Here is a 26,762-nt window from a genome sequence, read left to right on the forward strand (position 1 = left end):
ACTGATGTTGTGATGAGAATGTCCAGGAAACTGTGTTTGCTAGGGTGGCCAACTTTTAAAATTAACATACAATGTCTACAGGAAACATTCTGACTTTCGGAATCCATTCTTTCTGGGAACAGAATGAAATTATCTTTACATTTGTTGAGGAGTAAGGTTTTCTGAAGATATAATAAGCTTGTGCTAATGGCCAGTTTTAAATTAATGAGGTCTATTTTTTGGATCTGGAATTATCAAAAAATGAGGAAAACCCAAAATCTGTGAAACTCCCCACCTACCTCCACAAAACTGGGGAGAGAATCAGAAGGGTGAAACTGAGAACACTCATGGGCTGAGATAGAGGCTTTTAAACAGGTAAAGCAAAAGCTGTGCATGTGAGCAAAGCAAAACAAGGAATTAATTCACTGCTTGCCTTGAGCAGGCAGGTATTCAGCCATCTCCAGCAGAGCAGCACCCCATCACATGGAAGAGTGACTTGGGAAGACAAACTCCATCCCCTTCCTCCTTCTTCTCCCCACTTTATACACTGAGTGTGATGTCCCACACTCTGGGATGTCCCACATTCTGGAATATCCCTTTGTTCACTCATGGTCACCTGTCCTGGCTGTGTCTCCTCCCAGCCTGCCAAGCACCCCCAGCCCCTCCCTAGGGTGGCAGTACAAGGAGCAGAAAAGGCCTTGGCTCTGTGCAAGCCCTGCTCAACAAAACCAAAAACACCTCTGTGTTATCAACCCTGTGCTCAGCACAAACCCAAAACACAGCCCCACACCAGCCTGGGAAGAAAACTACTTCTGCCACAGCCCAAATGAGCACAACATGACATCCCCAGTGCTAACAAACTTACTCGCGTTATCTGGACAATTCGCTGGCTACGAGTCAGATCTTGAATTCCCCAGGAGGCCATTCTTCTCTGTCTCTTTTCTGTACATATCCTTGAACTGATCAGCCACATCAGCAGCGTTAGGTATGAAATAAGAAGCCTGACCTTTGGAATTGGCTCTCCCGACTGATCAGCTCAGCACTGATGTGCCTGGCACATTTTGACAGCACTGGGAGTTGCATATGGGAATTGCACATGTCTAGATGGGAAAATATTTTAGTGAGAGGAAAATTCTATAGAGAGGGGCATGGTGGACGGAGAATTTCTCTGAACAGAGAGATGCAGTTTAGCTGGTTATTTTCTGGCCGTTCTTTAGTGTATAAAATCAGGTTATCTTCAGTATTGAATTGCCTATGCATTCACTGAGTTCACAGTCAAGCAAAAGAATGTCATACAGATATGAAAAAAAATTAGGATGTAATATATATATATGCTTCTGAGCAGCACCAAAGACCAGACGACAAGAAATGTCAGCATATGGTCAACTCCCACTGTCCCAATTGCTTTGAAGGCTGGATCTGAGACTGTGTAAAAAATTCTTACTTAAAAGATAATTTCTTTTTTATAAGGCTTTGAGTTTGTTGCAATGATTTAATTGAGTCCTTGGTACCAATTACGCTTCCTGAGATGCTCTGTTTCATGTACATTTGTACTTTAATGTACATTTAAGCTTTAATGTACAGAGCCATTCGTTCATTTTGTCATGGTTGCTTTACCCAGAACAAGACCAAGAGCCTGACTCCCCGACTGCAGCAACAAATCTGTGTTTTTCAGCAGCTCTGCCATCTTTGAGGAGCACATGTGACAAGTGTTTGAACTTTAAAGAAGAATCTGGGACCACGAGAAAACAAATACAACACATGAGGGATCAGAAGTCCAAAATCTGTGGGTGGTTATTCTCACCAGCTCCTGTGGACCTTCCTTACAACCTGTGAGTGTTGAGGACCTGACCCCTGAATGCTTCATGTTCTCTGAATGACCTGGGAGGACAGTTGTATTTTTATCTGCAGCTGGAAATACTCCTGAAAATCTTTCACAAATGGGGGACTACCCAAAATTCTCACATTGTGGGGCTTTTTGTTTGCTTTGTTTTGTGAGTTTTGCTTGGTTTATTATTGTTAATATTATTATTATTATTGTTATTATTATTATTATTATTATTATTATTTGGTGGTCATGCCTAGCTCATGTTCTCGGAGTTTATCTGGACACCTGTGGGAAAATGACATAAGGTCTGAGAAGTGCAATCATATATTCTTAAGCTTCAAAGGCCCCACATGCCTTTTGTCATGCGTTGCTTTTTCTCTGTTAGAAGCACAGAGCTGCATCCCCTTTTATTAGGGATAACAGCACCTCCTTTCCCTAGATGTGCTACACTATCCAGTGGATGCAAAACCCCAGGGTACCTCCACACTCTCTAGGCAGTGTAAATCTTTCGCTTCAGGAACACTGAAAATGACAGGAAATGGCAGGAACACTGGGGTCACATCCCACATCAGGAAAATGCTGCATCTTTTCTGTCAGCACCCACTGCCTTGTGAGAGCCATGGGGAGCTGTGTCACCTGGGCAGGGCATCCAGCACAGGGCTGTGCAGCAGCAGTTCCATCAGAAATGTTGATAACCTGCAAGTCGGTAGACTTTGCGGTGAAATGACATTACCACTGCTTTGATGAGGAAAAGGCTTTTGCTTAAGTAATGACATCAATCTTAAATAGATCTGACAATACTGCTTGCCAATGGTGGAGCTTAAAGGGCTTTCCATGGGAAGCTGGGATCAGCAGCCTGATGTAAAGTGAATTTCCCAGCTCAGCAGCAGAACTAGGAGCAGAATTAAAGTCCTTTGAATTACAGGGCATCTTTCTTTGGGCAATACTGGTGTGTCCCTCTCTAAAGTGTCGCACTCCTTCACCTTGATCTATGTGTGATCATACCCCTAAAACAAAAGCCATGTGACAAATGTTTGTGGCAAGAGCCTGTTCAAATGCTTCCAGCACATCCTGGCATGGTTTATTACCATATGTATCCTGCTTGTTAGACAGCTAAGAAGGACTTTCTTGCAGTTAAAGTATGTGACACAGATAAAGCCAGATTAAAATTGCACCTCTGCTACCAATCTCCTTTCTGATGCTGGGCATGGATCTTAATTTATCAGACCTACTAACCATACAGCAGGGAAAGCATCATGCAGCCCTGGTGAAGAGAGCTATTTGTAACAGCAGATACAAACAAATGCAGATTATAAATTCATTTTGTTTCTACAGAACAATGAGATAATTTTAGAAGTGCAAATAGCAGAACTCTTTATTTTTTACAATCAAACAATTGAGTATTGTTCAAAATTTCCTGTCTCAAATCAAGATGGAAATACAAAAAAAGATTTTGCTGGACATAGATAAGAGTGGTGTTTACATCTATATGAAGAAAAGGAACAGTTTTGCCCATTGCACAAAACTGGACAGGAATCTTCAGTCTTTGCTTTTGCCATCTGAAATGTGTCAGCTCTGTACAAGTTCAGCAGCAAGCACAAACAAGGTTGAACTGACATAAAAGCTACTTCGGCTTTGTTGTTTAAAGATATAGCAAGTTCTGAAAAGAAAATCTTAACTGCCCTGGGCTTCAAGCTCCCTGAACCACATGCTTAGGAGATGTTGCAGACCTCAAGTTACAATTTTGTTTTTAGCTATGCCAAACTGTCTGCTGTTCTGGCAAAGAATACGAGAGGAGGAACAGAGTTGCAGAGAAATAAAGCTAAGTTTGGGAAGCATATATCTTTCTTGTCTGGATCTTTTATGGCTAGTAGGATTACATGTGATGAGTGCTTTCACAGTTAAGACCAGACTGTGTTCTCAGAGCTGTGTGCTGTGGCATTGGACTCCTCTGTACCCCCTTCAAATGCAGAATTAATTGCATTTGGGGAAGGAGTGTTTCTTAGCCTCTGTGAAGGGAAGAAGAATTTGTAAGTGTTGTGCAAAATAATGTCTGGGGAATGTCTGCTTGTCTGTGGTGCAGGTGCTTCTTTGCCTCTTTCTGTGTGGAAAGGAGAGTTGGGTACTTGTCAGTATTTCTGCCTGAGTCTGTATGTCTCTCTCACTGATAATGAAGGGCCTTCAACAAGCTGCAATGAGTTCTACTACATTCATTCTTCACTTTTATATTCTCCTGACTTTTACAGGTGTTCTTTGAAAAATTGCATTAGGGATTTTATGATATTTAGAGCTGTCAGGGTTCTTCTATCCTCTCCTCTCTGAGGCTAGGCAATTGCTGCACAAACATAAAAATAAGGTGAGAAGGTCACTGTTTCTTTCCATGTTCTCTGACAATAGTTTCCTTCTCCCTGTCCTCTTTATTTTCCCCTTATTTACACCTCTCCTCTTACCCTGGAGCTTAATCATGCTGTCAAATACACCTAGATTTTAGGCTTTTTTAGGTCTCAACTCTAGCAGAACCCTAGATATCATGTTTTAGAAAGGAAGCTTTCTGTTAACACGTCCCACTGGAGGTGTAACTTAGAGCTTGTTAATAGATTCACATTGCCTGCACCATGGTTTGGATTATCTGTAGGTTAAGGATCCAAACCACTTCCTTGTTCTCAGCTGAAATTCATTCACAAAGTAAACCTGGGCATGCACACTGGGTAGCAGATCTGATGTCCTCCAACAAGGTTGTTATCAGGTCATGTAGAAGACCAGGATCCTGAGGAGCTTCACAATGCACCCTACGAGGTACATTTGGAGAGAAGAACAGAAATTATAGCTGAAATATTAGCAGCGCTGCTGATTGCATGTTTTCCATGTTTCAGCACAAAGCTGAAGCTGGATCTGGGGATTGCAACAGGGACAAGCCAACTAATGACCTCCATAGCACAACACACTGCAGGGAGGGATGAGGTGAGGAGAAGCGAGAAGTGGTTGAGTCACTTCAGATTTGACCATGTCTAATCTGCAGCAAACAGGAGGGTTGCACTCATGGCAAGTGGTGGTGGTGGTCCCTCTCAGCAGCCTCATCTCCTCCTTCCTCCCTCTGTTTCAGCTCCTCCTTCCTCCCTCTGGCCCAGCAGAGCAGCACCAGTGCTGCTCAGCATCTCCTTGCCCTCACCCTCTTGGTGAAGATGTTAATTTCCTCACCTCCTCTCCTTTCCCTGCTGTTAGAGAGGCTGAAAACAGGAGCTCCTCCAGGGCTTCCTGCAAAACCTTGAGCCCATGTGACATAGTCCTCCTGAGTGTTTAATGCACAAATCTTCACTCCTGTCCTGAACACTGAATTCAGGGTATTTCCAGAAGAGGCTGTGGTTAAAGGCAATGAATTATCACTGGGACAAGAAAATATGGAAACCAGTGAAAACTAGCATCCAGATATTAATTGGCTAAAAATCAAACTGTAGCCATTCAAGAACTGAGAACTCTGAATCCTGCAGGAAAAAAAAAGAAAGTATCTAGACCAAACTAAAAGAAATGGTCAAAATATTACCCTGCAGACTTGAAAAAGCAGGAAAACAAAGATGATCTCCATATCCTGCTGAAGAAATTGTACAATAAGATGGGCTTCCCTCCCCTTCATCAACTATTCAAAACTGTTTACCAAATATATGTATTTTCTCCAATAAAACCATGGTGTGAATTTAGCTTGTGAGCAGATGGTTGTAAGTACATAAAATTTAAAATCTGAAATTCAAGATGGTGTGAGCAGACACATAAATCATACGATATGTTTTTCTGATTGGATGAGCAAACCACAACTCTTAAAACCAGACTTCCATTGCAAATAGCAGCATTTTGTGAAATTCACCTTCTGTTAGTATTTTTTAATAGTTGTCTAAAATTAGCTGTTCCCAGGAACAGCCCAGCCAGCAAACTCATTAACTAAAATAAATGCAGAAAACAAACACAGAGTGGGGGCTAACCTAGTCACTGAGACCTTGTTTTATAAATTTGAGTAAATATTAGTAGAGCACTTAAAACAGAGTTTGTCCAGCTCTATCAAAAGTTCATGTGTGTTACAATTGTGCAGGGAAAATAAAATAAATTTTAAAAACCCCACACAAATCTTCTCTGTGTGAGAAAACACAGTTGAGGAAAGCATAGCCTCATGAATAACATTGACAAGTCAAATAATGAAATGTACATTCTTTTCACACAAGTCCTCACTCACAAAAACTTCATCTTTGTGCAAATAACATTGAATATTTTGATGAGACTGTAGAGCTAACTGGATTATTATCTTGAACTTCAGATGCTTGCCTGAGAACTTATACCTAGAGTTATCTGACAGAATAAAGAAAAACAAACCCAAAAATCTGCTCACCTGTGCTCCCCCCTCTCCTCCATCAAGCCCTATACTACTTTGTCCCTCTTTTACAGAGGCTCATGAAGCTTCCCCCTGTTTAAACACATCAAACTTTGTGTGTCGTTATTTTAGATGGTGAAGATATTTTCACCAGAAAATCTCAAAATTTAAAATCTGTCTTCTGGCACTAGGCTATAGTTTCCATAAGGAAATTTCATTTCAACGTAAAGATTTGTGGTTATGGCAATGCCGTGATGCAAGAAATTGGGGTTCAGAATCTGGATTTTTATATGCTAGCAATTATTTGTAGACCGTGATGTTGACAGAATTTCATTAGGTTAGGTGTCATAATGACAATACTATATGTATTATAACCACCTCTGAGGTTAAAGAAACAAATCCCAGTTAAGGTTTCCTGAGGTATTGCAGGTGAAGTAGGAGAATCCAAGATATTACTGTTTATGGTGACATTTCTTACATTAATCTCCTCCTTTTAGAAGAATTAATTCCATGTGGGGCAAAACATACTAGTATTTTCTGGAGGGAGCATTTGGACATTTCTGTCTCTTTAAAAGTGAACTTGGAATTGCTTTGGCAGACACCTGATTCCTTTCAGCAGGTCTCCACATTTCTCCTGGAACTGGTTCCACTCAGATAAAAAACAAACGAATAAAGCAGCTTCTCTCAAGGTTGGGGAAGAGATAAGAGCTCTCAGGATCAGGCATGAAAAAAGTGTATCAGGTAGACCTAAAATTAGAGCCTCTTATCTTCAAAGACAGCCCCAGCATACAGATGTGTGAGGATTTAGACATCCAGCTAAAGTAAAAATGGAAACTAATGAGCAATTTTACATGAATTTCAATTTATGCTAAGGTCTATAAATGTTATTTAATTTTATTTTGTGTATGTTTTTTTTTAAATTAAATCACCCCGTTTCACTCTATCCTTTGACCTTATGTCAGCTGGGTCAGAGTAAAGGTCCTTGTTATTTTGTGACCCCAGAGAAGATGTTTGATTTCCTTGTTAATCCCTGCCTCACAAGAGGAGTCCAGCTGGCCATAACCATTGTCCTGCTTATAGGTGAAGAAAGAGCTTATAAACAAGCCATGTAGTGATGGAAGGTTGTTATAAAAGCCATCCTTGTTGATGTTTTTTATCATGGTTCTCCTTCTGTAAAGATTTTCATCTCAATCTTTCCTTGGGAAGTAATCCAAGAAGTAAAGTGTGTAAAAGTCTCTGGAAAAAATAGTGGTAGTAACTGGCAGAGGATCATCAGCCAGGCATGTTTCCTGGCTTAAAACTACCAGCCCAAATTCTTCCCCTAGGCTTGAAACTGATGGGCAGTCAGCACCAGTGAGTCTTTTGTTTGTCAGGGGAGGGTGGCTGTTTAACAACTCAAGGATACATTTGATGAACAGGGACTGGCTGCACCCATGAAAGCAAAAGCACACTGAACCAAAAAAACCACGCAAAACCAGGGAGCTCTACAAGCATTTTTGTACCAAACTGCCCACAGAAACTGTATAACCATCTCTATTAACAGAACACAAGCCTTCTGCTAATGGGGCCAGATCCAAGTCCTAGCCTCTTGTTATCAACTTGCTATGAGAACTTGTGTGAACACTAGCTTGGTACAATATTTTGCCCATTATGGTGTCAGTTTAAAAGTGGGACAGCAGCAAAAGCCTTGAAAACACAGACATGGGTCAAAAACAAAGAAGCCAGAACTTCAAACACCTCACTGATGGGCAGCTGCTGGTTGTTGAAGCAGCACAACCTCAAGAGCTGCAATAAGAGTACATAAGAGGGAAGGAGAAGATGTGGCAACTCAGAGAGGGACAAAAGAGATGCCAGGCAAACAATGGGAGAGGCCACCTATCTCAGACTGGGAGTGTAGCATCCCCCTGCCACATTTGGGGAGCAAGAAGACAAGAGCTGGAGGCTGAGTGTTGGGCACATCTAGAAAACCAACACTTTATAGCAGGATATGTTCTCCGATGTGGAAGTGGGGAACCCTTGTAAGAGAACTTGACCCCCCTAACCCATATATCAAAATCACCAAAGGCTACAGTCCTCAGCTCAAACTGCAGTGACATGAGCTCCATGGCACTGTGTACTCATACTTAATTTAGGATTGATGGCTAAGCATTAACTGTGTTGAATATGCAGTGACAATAATTGTTAATGAGTAGGAATAAACCATTAAAATAATATGTATTGTTAATGAACATCAATCTGGTAGAGTTCTCTTTTAAAGTTTAAATTGATTTGATTGATCAGTCTTCTAAATATTCCCATCACATCAGTCTCCTGCTCCCTGAGATAGTGCTATGCATATATACACATATACACTGACATATACGTATTTTTATATATATTCAATTGCAACATGTAAATGACAGAAATAGAAGCGTTAAACACATCTTACAGAAATGTAAGTGAGAATGATAATCATTCCAAATTATTGAGGAGCTTGTTAAGTATCTGCAACTTAACTGCTAGGAATGTAAATAATGATCTTTATGTGAGGTAAATTTTTATCAGCAGATGCACAGCATAAAGTGTGATCATGAGCTTTTTTTTTTTTTTTCCATTTTTTCCATGACAGGATACAGAACCAGTCTGGGTTCTCACAATTAAACTATTTTGGGTTGTGTCAAGATAGACTGTTAGCCATAATGTTACTAAATAATCTTTGTTCAGCAACCTCAATAAGTAATAGTTGTGTTTATATTAAAAGTGGTAAATTTGACTCCTCTTCCATGGCAAGCCCAACACTCCAGAACACATATTATTTAATTATACTGAACCATGGTCAGAATAGAGCAAATCATAGTAAGCTTACTTTGCCACATTCATTGACATGTATTTAGTTCTTGGTCACGTGGACTTGTATTGATGTATCTTTTATGTTGGGTGGGAGTGTGGATCTGCTGGAGGGCAGGAAGGCTCTGCAGAGGGATCTGGACAGGCTGGATCCATGGGCTGAGGCCAGTGCTGTGAGGGGCAGCAGGGCCAAGTGCTGGACATGGTTTAACAGTGGGCTTAGCTGCGTTAGATCTGTAGTTCATTTCAAGGATCTTAAGGGATTTTTCCAACTTTTGGCTGAAAAAATTCTCTGATTCTATGTTGAGCTAACCATATAGACTTCTGTATAGATTTGCTTTACAAAGAGATTTGATGAATGTGTTTCACCTGACTCATTTTATGAATAGATGATCTTTTTCTCTGAAGTCCCAGACTCCCTAGAAAGATGTGTCTAAATGTTCTGGGCATATTAAGGTCATTTCCTACCAAGGAGATGCAAACATCATTTGGCTGGTCTATGTTAAACACTGGTTTTTTTGTTCGTTTTTTTTTTTTTTCAAATATAAAGAAATATAAGCGAGCTTCAAAACTAAACGGTTTTCCTTTTTTTTTTTCAATTCTTGCTTGCATTCAAAAATCTGAGGCAGGAGGCCAGATTTTTGTTTCTCAGTTCACTGAAGCATTCTTGTCGATACAAAGGACAAGGAAGGTGATTTATTGGTAAAGAAACTTCCAGCTTCTCAGCTGAGAGCAAACTGTCATTTTCCTCTGCTCTCCTTCTGCTGTAGCCATTTGTTATGAGGGGTACACCACATTGCTTGCACTTGGTTAATATCTTCCTTATCACTCTTGGATGGGAGTTCAAAGAATTAATTTTCCATGCTGTGGATACCTTTAGATTCATGGGAAGAGGCTGGAGTTGTAAAACATCAAGTCCAGTGTAAAGCTGGAGACAATCTATGGGCCATATTCTATCTCTGCTGATGGATAAAGTTTGGATGAGATAGTCTTCTGCCCTAAAGTGAATCAGTGCAGAAAACGGCCCAGGTTTCCTTTGGAATAATAAATAATTCATCCAAAATATTCATAGCTGTGAGCTGATGTCCAACCATGCTTTAGAACCTAAGCATGAAACCACAAGTACAATCAGAATGTAGCAAATGTGTTGATGCTTTGTGGGTTGTATGTGTGCCTGGTGACCAAGTCTCCAGGATTCATTGTAGGTCCAAACTTTAGACTCACTGGCATAAATGTTTCTGACTTCAGTATAACAAGCCTGATAACGAAAGCCTTGCAGAAAAAATTAGACAACTGTGAACTGGATAATTGAAGATTTTGTCTGTGAGTATTTGAGATAAGGAGTGCAATAATAAAATTTGTCTGAACGTATTGAGTAGACTTGCTGCAGTTTATGCCTAATCATATATTTAGCAACATTTGCAAACAAGATCAGCAATTACACAGCTAAATGAAACCAGCACGTGTCTGGCTATGCCATAGAGTTTATAAGTAAAGAAAAACAATCTAAGATTTTTAGATTCAGCTGAAGAAAGAGGATGCAAGAAAAGAGGGCTCTTAATATCATACCAGCAAAGCAGTCAGATCATCTGGCCTGTTGGTTGAAGCAATATTTTTGTAAACATTTCAAATTAGCCATGCAAGTTTTCTTTTAATTAAATTTTAATCATTACAGGTGCACAACACTTTTATTTTCCTTGAAGTTGAACTGGTCAAAGCAACATTTATAGCTGAGGCAAATACCTCTGGCTTTTCAGAATCCGGTAGAGAATCCTTTAGTGTAGTAGCCATAAAACCCAAAAGATAAACACAGGAGACTGACAAGTGTTGATCATTTACATGAAAACACTGGAAATTATGGTATAGTTGTTTGAAAAAGAATAGATAAAAAGAATAGCAGAGCTGTAACCCACTCTAGGTGAGCTTTACCAGAACACAGGCAGCTCTTTTTGAATATGTACAGATACACATGTGTTCAATGAAAACTTTTGTTAAACTTAAATAAAAATTATTGACTCCAGTGGGAAAGAGATTTGAGTTTTCAAGGTACAAAACCTGCTTCAAATACACATTTGGACTGTTTTGTCCCTCCCTGTCAAACTTCTCCTCTAGTTCAATGTCCACTTGTGTTACAAGAAAAAAAAAGGAAAAAAAAAATCCTCTAGTCACACTTTTACTTTGGACTAATGTTCTCCTGTGTGAAAGAGTATTTTTTCTCTTCCCACATAGGAGAATGACCAAGGACTGATTGACATCCTTAGCAGAATGGCAACCTTTCAGCTCCAGACTTGCAGACGTTCCTCTACTCCTCAGAGCCCCTGCCCTAGAGGCATTTGGCTGTCTTGTTTATTTGATTGTGGTCAGATAAGAAGACTGAGCTTTGATAGACAGCTGTTCTCCTGCTAGACACTAATAGATTTGATCTGTTTTGTTTGCCTGTAGGGCTTTTTGTTTGTTTGTTGGGGTTTCTTTTTCTTTTTTTTTTCTGTTTTTTGTTTTGTTTTGTTTTTGTTTGTTTTGTTTTTTTTAATTTGTTGTCATTTTTATTATGGACTCATATTTTATTTTGGAATGTTTATTATATTATAGAGGATTTATTATATTATAGAGGATTATATTATATAAGTGCTTGGAAAATTCTGGTGTTCATGAGAGATGGGAAAGGGCATTTCAATTTTTCATTGAATTTTATAAGTTGAAAGGTGAAAATTTGGAATTCAATTGAGGTATACACAACTTTCTGTTGTGTCAGTAAGCAGAACTTGGTGCAAGACTTAAAAAAAGTATTTGATCCTTAAAAATTTTTATTTCTGTGTGACAGTCTGATCTCCCATTCCTGATTTTTTTTTCTCTCAGAATAGTTTTTCTGAGTTCAGGGGCATTGAGGATGTTTATCTCAATCAGAAGACAGCTTCCTCTGTTGTCTGCTGTTCTCAGTGCCTTGCTGAGACCAGAACCTGAGCAAGGCTTGGTGGTGTTTGCATGGAAAGGTGCAGAAAGATGGACTTCCTTTTGCACTTATTCTAAAAAGAACAGGCTGAGTGAAAGCCACTGGAGACTCCAGCAGAGGTCTAATATGAGCACTAATACCTTTAGTTTCTTCATATCAAGAATCTACCTTGTGCTTTTTTTGCAGTAAGGGACTATTTATGCAGATAGCATGAAAATTTTATTATAAAAAAAGAAAATTCTGCAGATTTGGTGAGTTAAGCTCTTGTCCAGCTTCCTGGGACCTTGATTTTCACTTTGAATCCCGCTGTGTGATGACATGGTTGCATCAGAGGAAAACCTATGAGAAGCATGGACTCAGGTAAGATGTAACTTTCTGTTTTTATCTGTGCTGCTTAATCATCACAGAGATTTCTCCTCTCTAAACTGTTTTCTCTTCTTTTTTCAAGTAACTTTTGTTAATAATTGGCACCAGTAAGGGAAGGTGCATAGTCTGAAGTGACATTATCATCAAGTACCATTATATTCAAAATGTGGGACTACTTCTCCTCTTAGGCTTGAATAAATAAATTTTAACCTTTCTGCAAAGTTGAGGGAGCTACAGGTGTGAGAGTGTAAGAGGGGCACAGAGCAGTGTTTATGCCAAGATGATACTTTATCCTCCTCAGACTTACTCTTGATGTCATTTCTTGCCAGCTGTTGACTTGCTAACCAAGGCAAAACATCCTTATTAAATCCTATTTGATTTTTCACTGCAATTACCAACACAAGCAGAGAAAAAATGTTTCTGTCTTTCATTGCTGACTATCAACATCATTGCAGTGCCTTTCCCTTGGGCTCCAAAGATGTGAGTCGAGTGTGCATTAAAGGATGGCCCTAGGAAAGAGATGACACTGGAATGCACCCTTTCAAGATTAGCCCTAAAGACTTGACTTTCCTTTCTTACCTCAGCCACAGTAAATGCACAATAAAATGAAGGAATGAGTCTGAGTTTCCTACTCTTCCTCTTTGAAGCTCTTTCACTGCCTCTTTCCTGCCCACCTGACATTTGGGGAGCAGAGTAGCAAAATCCCATTTATTTCTGCATGTGTAAGGAATATTATTTACACTCCATCTCATGGGAGTTGTTCAAGTCACTGCATAAGGCATAGCGTGCATAGATGAATCCTGAATTGCCCATCACTCTCAAATAATATGAGGATGATCTATAAAAGTACATATAAATCAAACGATGGAAATTCCCCAGGCTCCATATTCTGTGGGCCAGTCCTTGTAGTACAACAAAATTCCTGTGTCAAATATATCTGTCTCTGAGGTACAGTTGAAACTTTAAAGCATTAACATTCTAGTGGAATATGGTTATGAGGGGACAGACATGAGTACAGACAGAAAACCCTCTGGAATAAGATTTTTTTCTGAAATAAAAAGGGTCATGGATAATATATGGAGGAGGGGAAGATCAGGTCATCCCTTTAGACGACATTTTTCTTCTTTTGTGTGCTGAAATGTATTTATTTACACACAAAAAATCATTCTTTAATGGGACTGAGAAAAGCCTCTTGGCACACTGAGACAGATCTCTTTTTTATTAATTTTACAGCAAAAGGTCAAAACTATATCTATTAAGTATATTTATACAGGAAAGTGCTAGACATACTCGATTACATAATGAGATTGACATCCGTGTCTTGTGAGATAATGATCTTGAGACACAGTCCTGATGTAGCTCTGATCAAGTTAATAGAATTGACTTTGGACCCCTTTGTTTCCTCCAAGCTCTTAACCCAAAATGAATTGGGTTAATCTTTCAAGAAAGCTGTCTTAATTTTAGATGCTTTATTTGAGAGTGTGGGCTGTGGTGTCTGAGATTCCTTTTGTTTCTCTGGTAAAAGGGATTGCTTAGACTTGTGCTTTGCTGAAACGCAGCTGCATTTTTAATTTTTTTTTTTAAAGGCAGATTTTTTGGGGGGGACATAAGAAGACTCCAGGCAAGAAAAACAATGCAACTAGAAGAAAGCAAAGGTCTTTGTTCAGATATGAAATCAAATTTAAAAAAAATAATTCAAAGGAAGGATTGCTTACCTGAAAGTTTTCCTCACCATTTGGCAGAATCCAAGATAACTCCGCTATTAATTATTTTATGGACAATAAACACTCTATTATACTTTTTGTTCTAATCTAGTCTATTATTCTGAAGCCCATCAGAACAAGAAATCCATATTCCTGTTCTGCAACTGGTACTGACCTTTGTTTAAACTCTTTGCCACATGTTGGCATTTTAAGGCTTGCACCCACCTCCCACCAACAGCCAAGCATTTTGTCATTTAAGACCCTTAAATGGTTTGTGACCTCTAGGTAACCTGGATGGATGTTTAACTTTTTAGGGACATCAAATAAAATGCATTTTCACTATTTATTGCATTTACAGATACACCCACGTTTAACAATCTCTGTTGTCTACTGGAAATTCAATGCTTAACTGGCTTCAAAATGCTGACTTTATGCGTAGGGAAAAAACAAAACAAAACCAAAAACACAATACTGTCTTATCTATTAAATATGCAATATTCCTTTTAGGCTGAAGCTTTCTGAGATAACCCAAATTTAGCAAGAATGTGTTGAAGCTTTGATCTCACCTAAATTTATCCATATAAGAGCTGCAAATTTAGTCTTATCTTATTTAATCATTAATCTGGGCTTCCTCTGTAGACCAAAGAGGGAGTACAACATGTTCACAGCATCACATATCTCATGTTAAAACAGAGTGACTGATCTTGTGGATGTGCTGGTTTCTCTCCACCAAATGAATTTAGAGGGTATTTCATTGTTTGCTTAAGATGAGGTAAAAATTGGTTTAGAAGGCCAAAGTTAAATGATATGAATATCATTTCAAGACAAAGGGTTTAAAAACTAGGAGTAAGACTCTCAAACACCCCAAGATTTAAATGTTGCAGCAAATTTTCTTGGTGGTTTGCACCTCTACATGCCCAGTCCCTCTGAGAGCCTCAATGTCCTCTTTCAGTTGGGTATCCAAATCCATACATACAGATGTTGAAGTTAATTTCTAAGAATTTACAAGCTCACTTTCACTGGGATTTGAGGACACAACACTTCTGTGACCCCCCCAGACTTTGCTTTCTTGGTATTTTGAATGCTTCAGAGAAGGGAACCAAGTGCCAGATTTTGGATGTCAGATCCTAACTTTGGCCTCTTGAAATAACCCACCCAGTGCTGCAGAGCTTCTGCTGGGAAACAGGGCTGGGCTTGAGAAGGTTCTTGGTTAATCTTCTGTAGATGCACTCATGCTCCAGATTTACTCCTTCATCCAGAGATGAAGGTTTCCAAAGATCTCTGATAAATTCCATATTGTGAAGACCTCCATATTGCTTTTCGTTGCTAAAGGATGCAAAAAACGTAAAGCATCTGAGAGTTCACACCCAAGTCAGTGGCTTGCAAGTGTAAAGAAAGACTCTAAAAGGTTATTTTCATAAAACAAAGGAAGCGAGTTAAATGTTTTCTGCACATAATTGAAAAATTGTCTCAGCAATAAAAGATACAGAACAGGGGGAGCAATGGCATGTAAACAACCAATCAACTTGAGACCTGCTCTATCTTCATCCAACAATAATACCTGGACTGTTAAATCTCTCTCACAGGTGCTTTATTTTCCTTTACAGCACTGCACTGTATTTTGCCTTCTATATCTGGTACTGAAAACACATTCTTCTTTTCCTCCTGATAAAATGATGGAGTTTACTGGGTTTCATACTAATACAGAAAGAAATAAAACAGCAGTAATACCACCTAAGTGGGAAGGATTTCACAGTACCAGGACATTCATCTGGATCTGTAAATACCAGTTATAAATACTGCAGTATAAACTGAGATATATGACCAATTCTGCAATTTTTTAAGTTATAATAAATAGATAGATAGATAGATGATAGATAGAGATATAGATTATATAGATATATAGATAGACAGATAAATTGAAAGAAAAAGACTTCATCCCTGTCACTTCTAAGACTCACAGTCAGATGCCGAGATACACTGGGATTCCTGAGCTTTCATTAATTTCTGCTTTAGCCCTCATATGATTGAATATTTTTGACACAAAATGTTATTACATTAACTCAAACTGGCCTGAGAAGATTTAACTCATCTTGGATAGCTGGTGGCATGATTTTCAAACATTAAGAACAGTCTTCAATGTGGTTCATAAATTTAGAAATGGATTGTGAAGTCACTCAATTATTTGGAAATATGAAGATTTCTCATCATATTTTCCAAAAAGAACAATGTTGTGTCAGCCCAGTTAACTTCCTGAGGACAGCCCAGCATGAGACCAGAGTTTCTGTGGGCTTCCACTGCAGTCAGGGAAGGAGATATTAATGATGTGATATAAATTGTTCCAGGAGAAATCTCATTTTATGACATTTCTGCCTCTTTAAAATAATTGTCAATATTATTAGAAATGATAATACTATCAGTTTTTGTTGTTTATTCAGGAATCTAATGCTAGACAACAGGAGGCATGGCTCAGAGTATAGTAAATGTAGGGAACATTTCTGCATGTTAAAATGTTTGGGATGGCTACTGGGAGGACTCAGTCCAATCCTCTTCCCACTGAAATCAGAAAATGGTGGATAACACCTCCTAACCACAATTGTTAAAGAGATGTATTTTATCCTGGAAATGGACAAATACAGAGGATTAATACATTTGGGAACTCTTAGATTTCCTTATAATCTTTGTTTTTCAAACAAAGTACTTGCAATTTTTTAAAATTCTAGCTTATTTGGAAACACAGATATTAATGTTTTTCACTGAAAATTGTGAAATCTTTTGACCAATTGAAAACCTTTACTACTTTAAACTAGGTTTCTTTTTTGTAAAATATTTGTTTTTCTCATCTAAACTATGGGGGATTTTGTTTGTTTGTTTCAGTAAAGAAAAACTGTCAAAAATTTTACAAGCTATATTTCTCTCTCCCCTGCCAAGTTTTGTCTTGTGCTTCTAACCCAAAATGAATATTATTTTTCCTTCAGATTATTCTTTTGTTTAACTGCAGCCCATCATGCACACACTGTTAAATCTCCTCTTCAGGTACTCGACCTTATCCCATGTCTGCACTGTTTTCTTTCTCCCACCTCGTGCCTATAAATATATCTTTAAAGCCCACTCTCTACCATTTGTTCTGAAAACTAACTGTTTGCACATTTGCTTTCCAGATGTTGCTGCCAACAAATTATTCCCCAGTGATTTAAGCTTGAATTTCACCCATTACTGTTTAGCTTATAGGACATATTCCTGGAACTCAGAAGACTTTTAACTTCAGTTTGTGTTCCTTCCCTCAGGAAAACTCAAAACAAAATAGTAAATTTTCACCCCAAAACAGACCATTGGAAAGGTTGAAATGCAACAAATGGCTTCTAAATAAACAATTAAATAAAATAATCCACTGTGCCATTTGGTCATACTGCTTAAAAGTGTTGTGATGTTCAATAGAACACAGATCTCCCACAAAAGATCAAGCTTACTGTAAAAGCAGCACCATCGCAATTACAGCGGTTTTAATACTAAAATTCCTAAAATTCCTGAAGTGTATCACAATATAAAATGTCAAGTATTTTTACACATGGCACTTTTCTACCACTATTCCTAATTTCCACTATAGACCAGAGATCTCATTTATTCTTGCCTGGGTAATTAAATCAGTACTAAACTGAGTGTACCAGAACTCATGAAATTGCTACCCCTGTCTGCAATGAGAACGCTGAAAATCTTTCTCCAGGTGCTGCCAGTCCGTATGGATCCCAGTTGCCAAAGCTTCATATCTGTGTTGGAGGTGGCTTAATTGGTAATAGAAGCTCTGTAATAGAATCATTTCTGTATTCTCTTGCTCACCCCATTCCACCAGGGCAGCAATTCTCTCTCCTCTTCCCCATGGTCCTTCTGCCCCCTGATGAATTTGGAAGGTGCTGGTGGTGCCTTGCTGTGCAAAGGGGATAGAGAAGGAGGCTTACCACCCTTTGATCTAGTCTTGCCTTTTGGCAAAGTTCTTGCTCCATTTCTTTGGTCATATTCTGCATCTAACATGGAATTTTCCTGCATTGAGGCAGGGAAGAAGTGGCAACATAAGTTTGAACTGACTGTCCATTTATTTTTATTTCCTTCTCTTATTCCTGAGTTACTTTTGCATCATTCAGAAGAGATTTTGGCATTTGGTTTGGGGTTTTGGTTGCTTGTTTGAATTTTTCTTTAATCAGCAGTATCACATGGACTACTACTGTGCAGTAGATGTGGTAATTTAAGAGAGAAATAAAGTGCAGTGCTCAAATAGTTAATGCTATTTCAGGGATCTATGTCTAAAAATCAATTTTAGTTATTCACAACCTTTTTTCTTCTTTCCTCACTCAATTACCTTATTGACCACTTATTTATAAACTAAAAAAGACACATATTCTCCCCATCTGTTCCATAGAGGAAAGAAAAAAATGGCCTTATTTAATCCTGATGTTGGTGGAATTCTACCAAGGGAAAATTTGGCTCAAATGTTCCTGAAGAAAGCCATTGAATGAAAATAGATTTTTCTTTGGCTTAGTTATTCATTTTGCCTCATTTTATTTTTAAAATATATGTTTTCACATAATCTCACCAGATGCAGATGTCTGGTCCTGACTGTTAAAATTCAAGTAAATTATAATTTCACATATGCATAATAATATTCAAAACCAATAACGTTTAACATGGTTGCATAATTTTAATAAAATTATGTCCTTATTTCTCATGAGAAGAAAGGATGGTGAAAGTATATCTTTAAGTGAGGTACTGGACGATGAAATAAACAGGTAAAGTAAACATTTTGAAAAGTTGTTCCCAGAAAATAAAAGTGGGTAAGTTTCTTAACTGCTAAACACCATTACCTGCTATTGAGTTCCACTGCAGAGAGTGGATTAACAGCTGTTGTCAGAAATTGTTGGTGTAATGGAATTATTTATGGTGTCATCTGTTTAATTCTTGTGGGAAATGTTCACACAGTCTGTCAATGAAGTGCATGAATACAGCTAAAGCATGGTTTATTGACTATTCCAAATTATTTCATTTTATGTATGGCAAAACAGGCAAATATGAAAATGTTAGCATTATTTGGCTCCTCCAAGTTTATCTGATGAATGTTAGAGGGGATTGGGAATATGGCTTCCCCTTCTTCTTCCTCTGATCAGACTTCCTTGGTACCACTTGGTTTGCTCAGAAGTTCACACTTAACAAATACAACAGAGCACTTTTATTACAAAGAAAAATACCTCGTAAAGATTGATGGAGATTAATTCTGGTCCACTCATTCTCATCTGGTGCTTCAAAAAACATTTGGGGTAAAACCATTCGTCTCTGTGTGTTCTTATTTTTCATTTCTGCGCAATTCTGCCATTGTCTCTCTTGGCTGGGGCTAGAAGCACAATTGCAGAAATGCCACCAGAAAGGCTGTGCTACTGGGGAATAGATGAGGCATGTTGTTTCAGATTTAATTAGAAAAGTTTTGTACAGATTTGCTCTGTAGGCCACATTTCAACATTAAAGTTGAGGGCAGCTGATGCCATCTGCTCCATTTAATGCAAATTCAATGCAGCCCTTCGGCTCTTGGCAACTTACCAATACGGTCCTCAAATTATTTGGGCAAAGTATGACCACCCCTGCTGAACAGAGTGCCCCTGCTTTCTCCCCCCTCCTGCCTAAGCAGTGATGGATTTTTTGTGCTTCTCTGGCTGGTCATGAATGATTTTGAGGAAAAGGATATTTTCTATCAATCAAAAAACAACACTCATCATTAGTCTTCTGGGACACATGCTGCAAACCCTTAGGACCAGCTTTTCAGAGGAAGAGAATATTGTTTCTGATGTGAAGTTGATGGATGTTTCATGTACTGTGTGTGACAATGACACAAGAATTTCCAAGAGCAGAGGATCCTCCCAAACCTGTCTTAGCTGCTTTATGTGATCCAGGCTTTAAAGAACATCTATGCCTCACTTCCTAATGGGTGCCAATACCGAAAAATACAAAGAGAAGCCCAGGAGAAAAAGTTGTTGTTAGAAGGTAATTATTTGTCATGTTTTCTGTCCAGTTCTGAAGGGAACAGCCAGGGAGCAGGGGTCTGCCTTTCTTGTGACTTAGCAAAGCATTACATACAGCTATGGAGGAGTGGAAATTACCAATAAAGTAAAAAAAAATTATATTCATTATTATCCATTTCTAATTTAAGCACTATATAAGTTTATATAAATTGCCATATATTTGATCAGAAGAGCAATTTCTAAAGTCCTCTTTAATAAATTGACCTGTATTAAAAAAATCAACCAAAAAAATCAACCAAAAAACCCCAAAAAAAAACCAAAAAGCAAAACACCCCAAAAAAACCCACGCAGACATATCCTTATTAATGTGTTTGGCTTTAGAGTTGCCTTAGTAGATCAAACTGATTATTCTGTTTTACAGAAGGAGATAGCAGACAAAGGGAGTCCAGATGATTTTCCTAAGGTCACTTGGGAAATTTATTACAGACTGAGGGAACAGTCTGTGGGAACAGAATTGAGGGAACATATCCATGTGTCCCATTGCCAAGCTAATGCTCAAGCTACTGTGTGTGTTCATCATGGAAATAACTATATCAAAAAATATGATATTCGTTCTGCCATGGGTGCAATATCTCTCAAGAATAATTGCACACTTGATACTTAAGAGAGGAGAAATTCAGTGTATTAAAAAAAGGAAATGGAGGAAGAAAAAGGGGGAGGAACAAAGTGAGCAGGATGCAGTAAGTCTGTTACCTGTGACACTCCTTTCAATGTGCTGTCATGCCTTGAGATCTGTATTTATGCACGTTTGTAGAAATCCACTCCAAAGCTCTCTGACAGGGGCTGAACTGCACCAGCTACAGTGGCTGAAGGTTTCAGAAAGAGGGCAATGTCAAACTCTTTGTTGTGGCAAAAATTTAATGAGGAATAAGAATAAAAAACCTTATATTTTTCTATTCATCTCTTTGTTGTAGCAAAAATTTAATAAGGAATAAGAATCACAAGGGGCAAATTCATACATCCATACCTTTTTTTTTTTTTTTTTCTTGTTTAATAATTTCTTGATTTATTTGCTTGTTTGCTTGCTGTGCATCGAGGACAGGCTGGACATTAGGAAATCTTACTTTATCAGAGGGGTAGAAAAACACTGTGCCAGGTTATCAAAGGGGTTTGCTACTCTCTATCCTTGAAGGTTTTTATCATTCTCCTAGAAAAGTTCATCTATGATCAAATCTTGTGAGGGCCACAGTCACAATCCCACTACGAACAGAAGGTTCAAGGAGAACCTCCAGAGGTCTACAGTTTTGTAATTATTTAAGAGATTATTCGTGGGGGCCCAGCTTCCTTTGGGAACTCCAGACATTCTGATGGAACATCTGGAATTCAAAAACTTAGCAACTTCAAGGGTTTTCATGTAATTAAAAGGATTCCAGTTCAACTACCTGTGAGAAAGTCACTAAAGGCTCTGTTTATAATCCATGAACATTAAAAAACCCTTCTGAGGTATAGTTCAGATAATTTTGAGACAGAATGTAGATGCCACTTTTAAAATGAGGTGAATCTTACAACAGATGAACCCTTTCTCTTCTTTGACCAGAGAGGTCGTAGGAGAAGGAGGTCAAACAAAACCCTCTACACTGCAGCTACCTACACTTAGTTAGAAGAAACGAGGTCTTCACTGGCACTGATATAAATTTTTCATTCACATGGATTTTTCCTTTTGGCAGAACAAAGGTGATTTCTCAGAATTCATATTAGTCTTAGGTTAATGTACTGGTGCTAGTTTTCTTGATTACACTGAGCTTTGGATGAGGGCCTAATTCCAAAGGCTTCTCTTTGGAAAGATTGCTGAAGAAACAAGCATCATTAGGGATGATACACTAGGTGAGGGAGATGGGGAATTTAGTTGATTGTTTCAGCTGTGAGGTACCTAGAAATATAGTACCTTATGAGGTTGCTCTTTCTGCTTTGATATATTGTGTTTGTCAGTGGTGCCTGCCACACTCAGATAGGCACCTCTTCTTGTTTTGCAAATGTAACTGTCTCAATAAGGATAATTAAATAAAGCCCCTGAGGTCCCATGTACCACAGTTCCTATTTCTTTCTTTCTGTTCTAGCCCAGGAAGTGGAGGGGGGAAGGGTAGCAGCTCATTACCTCCCAGTTTACATTTGGGAGGGTTGTGGCTGCATCAATGCAATGAACTGTACTCTACTTCCAAGGCTTGAATCCAAAACACTCCAAGACTGTGGTCATCTTCTGGGCTCATTAATTTGTCTGGGATACACAGGATCAGTGAAAGGCCTTTGCTTTTGGGAGATTTCTGAAAAGCGTTTGAACTGATGTTGCACCCTCTTCCATCAATTCAGTCACTCCTGTTTCTCAAGGCTGAATGTACACACTTTAAACTGTGTCTCAGGAGGCAGAGTATTAATGAAACCAAATAAATAAAAGCCTGTAATAAAATGAGGATAAAATTCAGTTTCTGGAAAGAATTTTCTAAAACAAATTTAACAATTCCTACCCCTGAAACATCAAAAAAATATAATCAGAGATACACCATGCATGTTACTAGGTTCTATGTACTAATTGCTTGTTTCCCTATGAATGTCTTAAATTGCTGTAATGAAACTAAATGGTGAAAAAAAAAAAAAAAGAAAAAGAAAAAGAAAAGAAAAAGAAAAAGAAAAAGAAAAAGAAAAAGAGAAAAAAAGAAAAAGAGAAAAAAAGAAAAAGAAAAAAAGAAAAGAAAAGAAAAGAAAAAGAAAAGAAAACGAAAAAGAAAAAAAAAAAAAAAAAAAAGAAAAAAGAAAAAAGAAAAAGAAAAAGAAAAAGAAAAAGAAAAAGAAAAAGAAAAAGAGAAAAAGAGAAAAAAAAGAAAAAGAGAAAAAAAAGAAAAAAGAAGAAAGAAAAAGAAAAAGAAAAAGAAAAAGAAAAAGAAAAAGAAAAAGAAAAAGAAAAAGAAAAAGAAAAAGAAAAAGAAAAAAAGAAAAAGAAAAAGAAAATTATGTCCTGGTTGGAAGTAAGTAACCTGGGATAACCATTATGGTAAATTTTTAATAAGAAGATGAAGCATTGAGTGATTTACTGCTAATCCCATTGCGTGATCTGGAGGAGACTGAAGAACAAAGGTTTACCGTCCCTTTGGAGACTTGTTTCATCTGCACATCAGCTTACAATTAATGGCCATTTAACTGTTGTTCTCCTGCTGGACATTGGTGGATTGATTCAGTAAATAAAAGTGACAGAGCAGTGTCCCATGGCAGTATAATAGAAACTGGCTGCACCTGTTATTTGCGAATCATTGCTTGCCAGGGCATTGACCTTTTCTAATCTAGCTAAAACTAATAGGAGAAATTATAGGACTGATTAGTTAAATTTAATTATAAGAAGTTGTATGGCAGAATCTCAGTTCCTTGAAATTCATTGCAAACCACAGCACCGTGTCAACAACACCAACTCCTCCCTTTTTCCTAACTACTCTTTACCTTGTGGTAATGACCAGTTGGTTAGTTAACACTTATCAAAGCAAAAAGCAGCTATTACCCACTCTAAGGGCTTGTTTGGAGGAAAAGACTACTGTATAATGAGCAGTATGTAACATCAAAGGCTGTTCTTGCTTTCTCTTTCCTAATGAATAAAGAGCAAGGAAGTATTATGCCGAGAGAAGAAAAAAAAAACAAGATGTAAAACCCTCAAACTCTAACCAAAAGCCAAAAAAATGGTGTGGGTCCTACAAGCATGTGTTCTCTGCATCCCAATCCAGTAAGGAAACAACTGCCATCAAGTAAGTGATCATTTAAACATATCCAATGACAGGTTTGTCCTCTATTTCAGCTGGCAGGGATAAGAGGAAAGGGATAGGTATAGAGAGCATAGGGGAAGGCTGGGCAGAGTAATTTAATTTCTTTATCCCTGCTGCTCTTACTGAAGGTAGTAGAGAAAGAAAACTGCTCTGGATTACACAGCTGGCTTAATACTGTTTCTCTCTTGAAAAAAATGGCTACAGGGATGGATGTGAAGCTGGTCAGGACCCCAAACAAATCCTGAGCAGGTCCCCAAGCTATTAGGGAATACAACAAAGTTTGCACAGCAAGTGCAAGATGGTGATCAGGACTGCAGGAACTGCATAGAACTGTTTTCACTGTTGAATTTGTTAGCAGTGCCTGAGGATTTTTGCAGAGTGTATCTCCAAGTTTATTCAGTAATATCTTGATGAAAAAAGAAAAGGAGAAACCAGGACGCCTTCTTTCTTGTCTCAAATTTTAAAAGTGCAAACCCCAACTTCTTCTTCACCCCAGCTTATTCTGGAGGGAAAGAGAAAAAACATGACCCACTTACCTGACAGGGTATCCAAAGCACTGGATAAGCACTGGATAAGCACTGGATACAACAAAAGTATGCACAAGCACTCTGTGAGTTGCTGCCCTGTGGAGCTAAGCCGAAGGAGCAAGGTAAGGGCAGAAAAACATAGTTGTTGATTAAGACTAAGGAAATTGTGACATCCTCAGTGCCAACATTTGGCTAGCTATGCTCACACTGTTCTCCAAAACCAGGAAAACACAACTGCAGGAGGCCAGTTGAAATGGGTGCAAAGTTGGGCTGGGATGGAAAGCACAGCATGAATCCTCCTGTCCCCTGAGCCTCCTGGCAGGAAGCAGAGAGAGAACTGGACAAAAATGTGGCTGGATTCATTTACTGCACAGCTAAGCCCTCCACAGGAATACAGACATGTAAACATGTGGCTAACAATCCTAAAATTAATGTGCCATGTTCAAATGGACTTTGAACCATTTGCTTTCATTTTGTCAGCGCTTGCTTCTTGGAAAACAGAGGGGAAAAAGCAAGGGGGAAAGGGGAAGAAAATAAGGATGAAAGTAAAGGATTAATAAAAGCCAAACACAGCAGTGTGACAGGCATCTTGAGAGGTCTCCAAACATCTGTCAGACAGTGCACATCAGACACAGTGAGTGGTGTCACTGGTATTGGAAACCATGGCAGAGTCAGAAGTAGCACAGATGAGGCAAAAATACTTCCCAAGGAACATGAGTAAGCTGTGACTATCGGGGAAAAAAAAAAAAAGAAGGAAAAAACAGAGATACCAGGTTTCTTCCTTTGTGTCTTTGAAAAAGCCATTGTTTTTTGGAGAGCTTGGACACCTTAACTTCCTTGATGACTGTCTGCTTTTGTTTAAATGCAGAGCAGAAAATACAACTCTCATTGTGTCTCCCTCTTGGCATCATTTTTGCTGCCATGAACCAAATGCTATGATGCATATAATTCTGGAAAAAGTCTGGAAATCACGATGCAATAACTCAGAATACTCCTCAAGCAAGAAAAGGGCTCCCAGTGTGAGATGGCAATTTTTACAGAGGCATCATAAGGGACAATCTGAATAAAGAAGATAATTTGTGAGAAGAGGAAGAACAGAAAGGGAACAAGATTTAACCAAAGTCATGCAGCAGGACAGTAGTGGCACCAGAAATAAATCATAGGTCTTCTGATTTAGTTCAAGGTGCATCAACTAAAATAATATTTCCTAGAAAGATTTCTCCACTGTGAATTGGAGCAGATCCTCACATGAACAGTCTGTCACGTTCTGGTCAGTGTCTGAATTTATGGAAAAAGCTAGGATTTAATATGCTGAAGTTATGCTGGATGTATCGCAATTAACAATGAAATTTTGACTAAAAATCCAGACATTTCTTACCAACTTGTTCCATTTTCCACATTCTGTGTTTGTCTGTAATTGCACATCTGCTCAAATATGGGACACTTGGGTTACACGACAGATTATTCAAAATCACCTCCAAAACACAGAAAAATTATTCTGCTTTTTTTGTGTCCCTCAGCTGTTCCTATTACTTCTTAAAAAAAAAAAAAATTATTCCTCATGTTAGACATGGTGCCCCTTGGGTAACTAAAGGCTGGCGATCTTTAATTAAATTAATCAAAGCCAGGGACAAAATCTGTGGGGAATATTGGGAAAGCCTCTAGGTTAATTAATCAGACACAGAGAAGTAGTTTAAGCTCAAAACATTGCTGCTGTGCTTTCTTAAAACATGAACTGATATGAATAGAAATATTTTCAGTTGCTGTTTTATAAAGGGCACTGAGAAAAGTTATCATTTAGCTCTTCAGCTCGTCCAAGGTCATATATGATTTTTCCTAGTAAAGGCAAAATAGTTCTAATTTTAGTCCTAGCCTCTGTCCCCATTATTCCTCAAGTCCAATTCTTGTTTCCTATTCTTTTTTTTTTTTTTTTCTGTCTTGTAAGTACAAATTTACTACTCATGAAAGAAAGTAACTAATTACTCCTGAAGGAAATGAGGCAAAGTGATCAAAATTGCATCTTCTTTCTTCCCTGTGCAATTACAGAAATTACACTTTTCTGTCATTGTAAATAATCTACCATGTGCCCCAGGACCCAGAATTAGTTATTGGCGAGTGATTAAGGGCAGATCTTCAGCACAGGCATTGGTGGTCCCTCTTGACCTTATAAAGAAAATATGTCCAGTGAAATCCTCCTGCTTGTAAACAAAAAGCATCAAATGTGAGGCCGACTGGACTTTTATAGGAGCAGTGAAAGAAATTGACAGATTTTCTAGTAGCTCCATGTTGGGTGGTTCTTGCCTCTCGTTGTCTCTCAAGAGCCTTTCTCAGTCTGATCCCTGTCAGTCAATCTCATAATTACCAAGAAGGTCTAACAGGTCATGATTTCCAGCTTAATATCTTAGAGAATTGTCCTCAAGT

The sequence above is a fragment of the Lichenostomus cassidix genome, chromosome Z (genome assembly GCF_008360975.1).
Source record: "Lichenostomus cassidix isolate B80296 chromosome Z, HeHo_3.0, whole genome shotgun sequence".
Lineage (NCBI taxonomy): Eukaryota > Metazoa > Chordata > Aves > Passeriformes > Meliphagidae > Lichenostomus > Lichenostomus cassidix.